Raw genomic sequence first — 8446 nt, 5'->3', positions numbered from 1 at the left:
CACATGTATGAAACTGACACTATGCATGTGGTACCAACATTATCAATGGGAAAACCCACCGACCGATATATCATCATCCAGATACGGCCCTGCCAGCACAGATTCCACACAATGGGAATCTTGCCCTTCACTGAATCCTCTCATCCTTAGGATACAGCCCACAACAATGATTATGAATGCATGCAAATATATACACAACATACTATCTTCATCATCATACTATGAGTAGCATCATCTTATACTCATTCATCATCATTCATCATCATTTAACAAGTATGTTCAATACATATATAATTGCATCATTCCATAAATCAAACAACAATATTTCATACAGAATCATCAGTTTAAAGTCACCCGTCGTCAGACTCTCAAATATTGCAAAACAGCAGAATCTGCAGGTCACGCTGGCCATACGCGTACCATACGCGTACCAACAGGGCCAGAATTTCACAAAAACACACACCATACGCGTATCATACGCGTACGGGCAGAAGCACAATTTCAGACAAAACATACACACCATACGCGTATCATACGCGTACGGATAGAACCACATCTCCACACAAAACAACATCATACGCGTATCATACACGTATCGCTCGTATCATACACGTATGGCACGTATCATACACGTATCATACACGTATGGCTCGTATCATACACATATGGCACGTATCATACACGTATCATACGCGTATCAACAGCGTCTTCCCAAAATCTGCAACTTACCCATTCGTCTTCCTCGCGAATTCATCTGTACAGCCTGCGATTTGGGTCTCAAAACCAGAAATTTCACATTCTAAACACCATGTAATTCACTCAACATCAATAGTATATGATTCTATAATCGATTTTACTCATCACAACCTAAATCTACTCAGTTATTAGGGATTAACAGTCACAATTTTCAATCTAATTGATGAACACAAACAGAAAAATTCAGAATATAGAATCCATTGATCCAAACAATACTCCTAATCAACATCATTATCCATAACACGATAATAGAGATTAAATGGAGAGTCCCCCCTTACCTTAGACAAGAGTTCTTGATCTTTGGTCTCTCCCTCTACAGTTCTCCTTCACGTTCTTCGTGTTCTCAACCCTCTGTTCTTGCACGTTCCTTCTTTCTTCCCAATTCCAATTGTTTTATGAAAAATAATAATAATTTAGTAAAAGGATTACAAAATCACCCCCCTTCTTTTACTATTTCCTCACATGGCCCAAATGCCATAAACCATTATTTTCTATTATTTCCACAAAATCTTTATAATTCTAATTATTAATTCAATATTCCAATTAAATTAATATTAAAATTATACGGGTGTTACAAAAACACCCAAACCCGTTTCACAACTTAACCAGGTCGACCCGACCCATTACAAATGACCCAAACACTAAAATAAACTAATGCTGCAACTTGCACGAATTTTATGGCCCTGCTACAGTCCGATTCAGCTCTTGACTTCTGAAAAAAAGTCGTAGCTGTTTCTCTTAGCTTTCCAACGACTGGTAGAACGCTTCAATCCGATACTCCAAGCTCTAGTTATGAATTTATTCGTGCAGGCTGTTAATGCTGAAAAATTAATACGAAAAACAAATAAGTGCAAAAATAAAATAAATTATAAAAACATATTAAAACATAAAAATAAATAAAACAAACCGAAGAAATGCTTGAGTACAAACATGGAAGAACGTGCATCAAAATGTAATGATCAGTCACATTATCTAATTACATTTTGCTTGAGTTAACCTTGCAACCAAGAATAATAACAACGGAGAGAAAAAATTGAACATATTGAAATAACGCATGACTTTATTTTGTTATATGACGATTTATATTTTGAATACAAAATACATATGCTGATTAACCATGATAATATATACACATCGAAGCTGCCGCTAGGAGGGGAGTGTTAGAACAAGATTTGTTCTTATCAATTATCTTAGTTTTGATGATAACAATAATATGAATTTTGCTTAAGATAATATGGTACTCTAATCCAATGCAATTTCCCTTTCAGGAAATATATATAAAGAGTACGCATAATTCAGCGCTCAGAAGTTGTGTCTCAAATGGTTCAGCATGCAACATCAGAACATGGTCTGGCAAGACATCAGAAGATGGTCGAAGCAGAATCAGAACATGGGTCTATGGAAGCATCAGAAGAACATGAGATCAGAAGCACTGAAGATCAGAAGATGGTATCACGCAACAGAAGCACTTCAAGATCAGAAGATCAGAAGATGCTATGCACCAAGCTGTTTGACTCTGATGATATTCAAACGTCGTATTCACAAACATCAGATCAGAAGGAAGTACAGGTGGCAGACTACGCTGACTGACAAAAGGAACGTTAAAGCTACTAAAGGCAACGTCAGTAGACACAGCGTGAACAAGGCTCGAGGTAGTTGACAAAAGCGTATAACATTAAATGCAATGCTGTACGGAACACGCAAAGCATTAAATGCACTCAACGGTCATCTTCTCAACGCCTATAAATATGAAGTTCTGATGAGAAGCAAGGTTAACGATTCTGCACCAAAACAACTTATATCAAACTTGCTGAAACGCTGTTCAAATCAAAACTCAGAATCTTCATCTTCATCAAAGCTCACTACATTGCTGTTGTAATATCTTAGTGAGATTAAGCTTAAACGATAAGAGAAATATCACAGTTTGTGATTATAGCTTTTAAGAAGCATTTGTAAACTCTTGAATAGATTACATTAAGTTGTAAGGAACTAGAGTGATCGTGTGATCAGTATACTCTAGGAAGTCTTAGCAGTTGGCTGAGCAGTTTGTAACTAGAGTGATCAGGTTGATCAGTAGACTCTAGAAAAGTCTTAGAAGTTGTCTAAGCAGTGTTCCTGGAGTGATCAAGTTGTGATCTGTAGACTCTGGAAGACTTAGTCGTGGACTAAGTGGAAAACCATTGTAATCCGTGCGATTAGTGGATTAAATCCTCAGGTTGAGGTAAATCATCTCTGCGGGGGTGGACTGGAGTAGCTTCGTTAACAGCGAACCAGGATAAAAATAATTGTGCAATTTATTTTTATCGTCCAAGATTTAAAGTCACACTTATTCAATCCCCCCCTTTCTAAGTGTTTTTCTATCCTTCAGGGAGAAATTGGCATATCTAACATGTGTACATAATTCCCATGAGTTTTTATAATATAAACAATGAAGAGGTTGAGTTTTTACACTAAAATCTATAACCAACTATGTAACGATTTTTTGGTGACCTTCGGTGTTCCTATAATTGTTGGTCTCCTTGTGTGAAACTTCGTTGTTGTGCATTTTCTCCTGGCAGTGCTTATAGGGTGAGATTTAAAAGTTTAGATTTTTCTAACTCTGCTGTGTCATTTGGTGTGAATCTAGTTTTTGATTAGAAGAGCCTCAAGCCCCAATTCATTCCAAAGAAACAGTGTATTAAGATAGTTTATTTCACGAATACTAACATTTGGAATCCATAACAAAACAGCATGAAAAGTTGCAAAAGTAACAATAATAACAACAAACAGAATGTTATACAATACATGCAGACTTAGTTAAATCTTAGGCATAATATCAGAGCAAGACTTAAGCTGCTACTTTATTGTACTCTCTTTCAACTGCTTTCTTAAGGATGCTATCTTCTTCCAAAACCATTTGAATTGGCATCTAATTATGCTTGTCTTGTAATTTTTTCATTTTCTATCAAACTTGTGTAAAATTCCCTTCCTCAACCAGTGCATGATTCTACTTCCAATATGCAGAGTTTGTCAAATACTTTTCCTTAACCATTGCAGAAATTTGCTTCCAATATCCTTGCAGAGTTTTGAAGACATGAAAGTATACAAATAGCATCAATATTCAACCCTGTGTCTGTCATTCTATTATAATATGATAGGTTGAACATGGTTAACTTGTTGCATCCGGTTGCGAGTGTTGCTAGCCCATCATCTCCTATATGTACACAACTGCAATAAAAAACAGAATGAACAAAACAGATGCACTACTTTGTCTATAATTTTTTTGAATCATAAACATTTAGTCACATTGACTAAAGTTCAGTTATCGATAGAGGTCAAGTTCAGTCAACTTTATGCAAGTTACAAGCAATGTGCGCCAATCTTATGTCTGATGTGTTTGTGCATAATCATAACTTGAACTTTACAAGTTCAAAACACCCCTGATAGATATTTGAGTGTTTCACGAGTTCTACAAGTGCTCAAAAATATGAAAATCATAAAGAAAGACATTTAATCAAGCCTCAGTTCTACAAGAGTTCACTTAGGTTTTGCTGCTTCTTGTGTGAACTCAATTAACCAAATATTAAATACATAATTTGTAGATAGAATATATCTGCAACTCTAAAGTATATATATTTTTTATAAACTAAGTCAAAAGAACATGCAAAGGGTACCTCTTTGCATCTTTTTCCACAAAAGGAATGCCCTGAAATATTGGAGTTGGCAAGCAGGGAAATCGTATCCTTAGTACAGCAGTCTTGATCTATAAAAACAACAGGCTGTGTGTTAAACAAAATCAAACCAAAACAAAAAAAAACAGATAAGGGAGAATACATATTCCATGAACTTTTAATCTAAACAAGTAGATGTAAGATACATTTTTTCTCGCACAAATCATAAAGGGTGTATACAGTTATTTCAACCTTTTGGTTTAGAGGTAAAATATATAATTTAACATATGGAATCCCTATGTTCATATTTACAAGTCTAGATGTAACAGAGGAGAAACAGATCTTTCCATGATTGAACGACTTGGTGAGACCTTGATAATCTGCATTCCCAAATGAGAACCAACAGCCAAAGAATTTATCATGTAAACCTAAAACACAAACATTTTTCTGATAGGGGAACATGCATCAAAACACCCAAAAGTAATTTAGAAAAAGACAATCCACACTTTCATATGACACAATATTGTCTCTCACTTTTGAGTGTGTCATGCACATCACCACTTGTAAAAAACTATTTTCTTACAAGATGGCATCAAACAGAAAGATGGAATCAAATAAAGTGTTGAATCAAATAAAAATTCTTAAACTGTCAAAATTTAGCAGAAAGATATTGTGCAAACCATGCACAAGTTCAACGGATACGCTAAATCACACAAGAAATTGTAAAGTAAACAAACAACAAGAAATTGAATAGATGAATAACTTGCAACCTTTCTTCAAATCTGCCATCCTGAAAAGGTCAACGAGATCCATGTGATTCTTGAGTTTATGTGTTGTACCCTAAATTTTGCCCTGACTTTTTATCTGCATCATTTGCATTTGGTTTTCTTACTTTATCTTAAAAATTGAAAAATATATATGTAGCGTCTTATACGTTCATATGCATTAAAAAAATCAAAAAATATATATGCATGCATTTCATACCTCATTTTATAATTAATAGTATTTTTGTTTATTCTTACTAATTTATTTTTTTTGAGATTTATAATTTTAATTTTAAATTCAATTTAGAGTTTAAGTTGAGTTTTTAATTAAAATTAATAAATGAATTTTAATTGTTATTACTTGTTTTTATTCTGTTTCTTTTATAGGTGCAATTAAAACAATTGATGGTCCAAGTTGTTCTAAAGGCCCATTTGTTTTTCTCATTGATCCAAACCAAGAGTTGATACATTTGAGTCAAATTCAAGGCCCATTTTCTTTAATCCAAGTCAATTTCAAACCATGAAGCAAGAAAATCCATGTGGGACCACTTCAAAGAATTCTCACGTTTTCTCTCCCTCAGCGTATTACAACTTTTACCAATTCTAAAAAAATTTCAAAAAGTCGAATTCTTATTTACTCACCTCAGAAAAGTGGATAAGGTTACCTTTAGTGTAAAATGCATTGAAAACATCAAACAATTGTTCTATATGATTAAAATTTAAATAGTATTATTTGATTGGTGGAATGTACACTACCCATGGGTATAGGAGTTGTCCCCTAAAAAAAAATTAAAGAAGTCATCTAGAAGCTCAGATAAGACAAAAATGTAACAAGTTTTCAGCCAGCTTTCTCCAAACTTCCTTCACGCGTTTCATCTCTCCTTTCCTCCCCGAAATCAGCACCCAGGAAAATACTTACATAGACACAGACATAACACATGTACTTACACACAACCAATCACATTTTTTTTATTAATTAAAAATTAAAAATAAAATTGTCTCTCTCCTCTTTTATCTCAACCACCCCCATGATTCCAATTAAAAACGAAATTAAAATTTAAATAAATTTATATTCTCTCTCTTTTCATTGGTTGTGCCTAAAAATATGGATTTAGGTTCGTATCCATGCAAGTATTTCTCTCTAACCAATTTGATTCCCTAATCTTCACTGAAAATCCCTTATTGCCCTCTTATTCCTACTGCTATATATATAAACACCACTTCACATCACAAGAAGAGGAGGAAGAAAATATGTCGTGACTCTGCCCAAATTTGCTCAGAACTTCCTCCAAAATCTATAATATAAGAAAATTAATGGTTCTGGAAAACACCATTTTAACCTTTTGTCTTTGTCCGCCACTTCATCATTTTGGGGATATTTTGTGTCCAAATTTTACTTTTTGCAACTAAATTGTACTTTTGGTTCTAAATTGTACTTTGGCTACTGAATTGTAATTTTGAAACTAAATTGTACTTTTTGTTCTAAATTGTACTTTTGCTACTAAATTATATTTTTAGTTTTAAATTGTACTTATGCAACTAAATTATACCATTTTAGAGACATTTTGTGTCCAAAATTTACTTTTTGGATGTGTAAAATAATTATACACTTTCGATACTTGAATATTATTCTCTATTTTAATTCACAAGTAAATTAGTTTCTAAAATAAATGTTATTAGTCTAATTATGTGTTAAATGTTTGTTATGGGTCAAAGTCAGATTCTATTATTAATCTAAATATTTATATAAATGATGCTTACAAAAACTAATATGTGTGTACGGGGTAAAATATATTTGATCCATGTATTTTAATAAATGCTGTTATTTTTATATACGAGAAAAAATCTAATATTGATTTAAATATTTTTATATAAGAAAATTTACTTTTGGTCCTGATATTTTTGTAAATGATACCTAAACATGAATAATATTTGTAAATGGAAAAAAATCTATTATTGATCTAAATATTTTATATACGAAAGATGGTATTTATAATCTAAATACTTATGATCAAGAAATTGTATACGGAAAAAAATCTATTATTGATCTAGATATTTTTATATACGAAAATTTACTATTAATCCAAATATTTTTGTAAATCATACCTAAACATAAATAATATTCAGATACGGGAAAATATATTATTGATCTAAATATTTTTATCTACGAAATATGGTATTAATGTTCCAAATATTTAATATAAAAAATGGTATACGAGAAAAAATATATTATTGATCTAAATATTTTTACATAGGAAAATTTACTATTGATCCAGTTATTTTTATAAATGATACCTATACATAAATAATATTGGTATACGGGAATAAATTTATTAATGATTTAAATATTTTTACATTCACAAAATGATATTTATGATCCACAGAATTAATGGTACACGGGAAAAAAAATCTATTATTGATATAAATATTTTTATATACGAAAATTTACTATTGTTCCAGATATTTTTGTAAATGATACCTTAACATAAATAATATTCGAATACAGGAAAAAAATCTATTATTGATCTAAATATTTTTATCTACGAAAGATGATATTTATGATCAAAAATGGTATACGGGAAAAAAATCTATTATTGATCTAAATATTTTTATATACAAAAATTTACTATTGATCCAGTTATTTTTGTAAATAATACTTAAACATAAATAATATTTGTATACGCGAAAAAATTTATTAATGATTTAACTATTTTTACATACACAAAATGATATTTATGATCCACAGAATTTTGATTCAAAAATGGTACACGAGAAAAAATCTATTATTGATATTAATATTTTTATATACGAAAATTTACTATTGATCCAGATATTTTAGTAAATGATACCTAAACATAAATAATATTCGAATACGGGAAAAAATCGATTATTGATCTAAATATTTTTATCTACGAAAGATGATATTTATGTTCCAAATATTTATGATAAAAAATGGTATACGGGAAAAAATCTATTATTTATCTAAATATTTTTATATACGAAAATTTACTATTGATCCAGTTATTTTTGTAAATGATACCTAAACATAAATAATATTTGTATACGGGGAAAAATGTATTAATGATTTAAATATTTTTACATACAAAAAATGATATTTACGATCCACAAAATTTTGATTCAAAAATGGTACACGGGAAAAAAATCTATTATTGATCTAAATATTTTTATATACAAAAATTTACCATCGATCCATATATTTTTGTAAATGATACCTAAACATAAATAATATTCGTATACGGGAAAAAATATATTATT

The sequence above is a fragment of the Vicia villosa genome, linkage group LG3 (genome assembly GCF_029867415.1).
Source record: "Vicia villosa cultivar HV-30 ecotype Madison, WI linkage group LG3, Vvil1.0, whole genome shotgun sequence".
Classification (NCBI taxonomy): domain Eukaryota; kingdom Viridiplantae; phylum Streptophyta; class Magnoliopsida; order Fabales; family Fabaceae; genus Vicia; species Vicia villosa.
The sequence above is the reverse complement of the archived record's forward strand: the minus strand, read 5'-3'. Positions refer to the sequence as shown.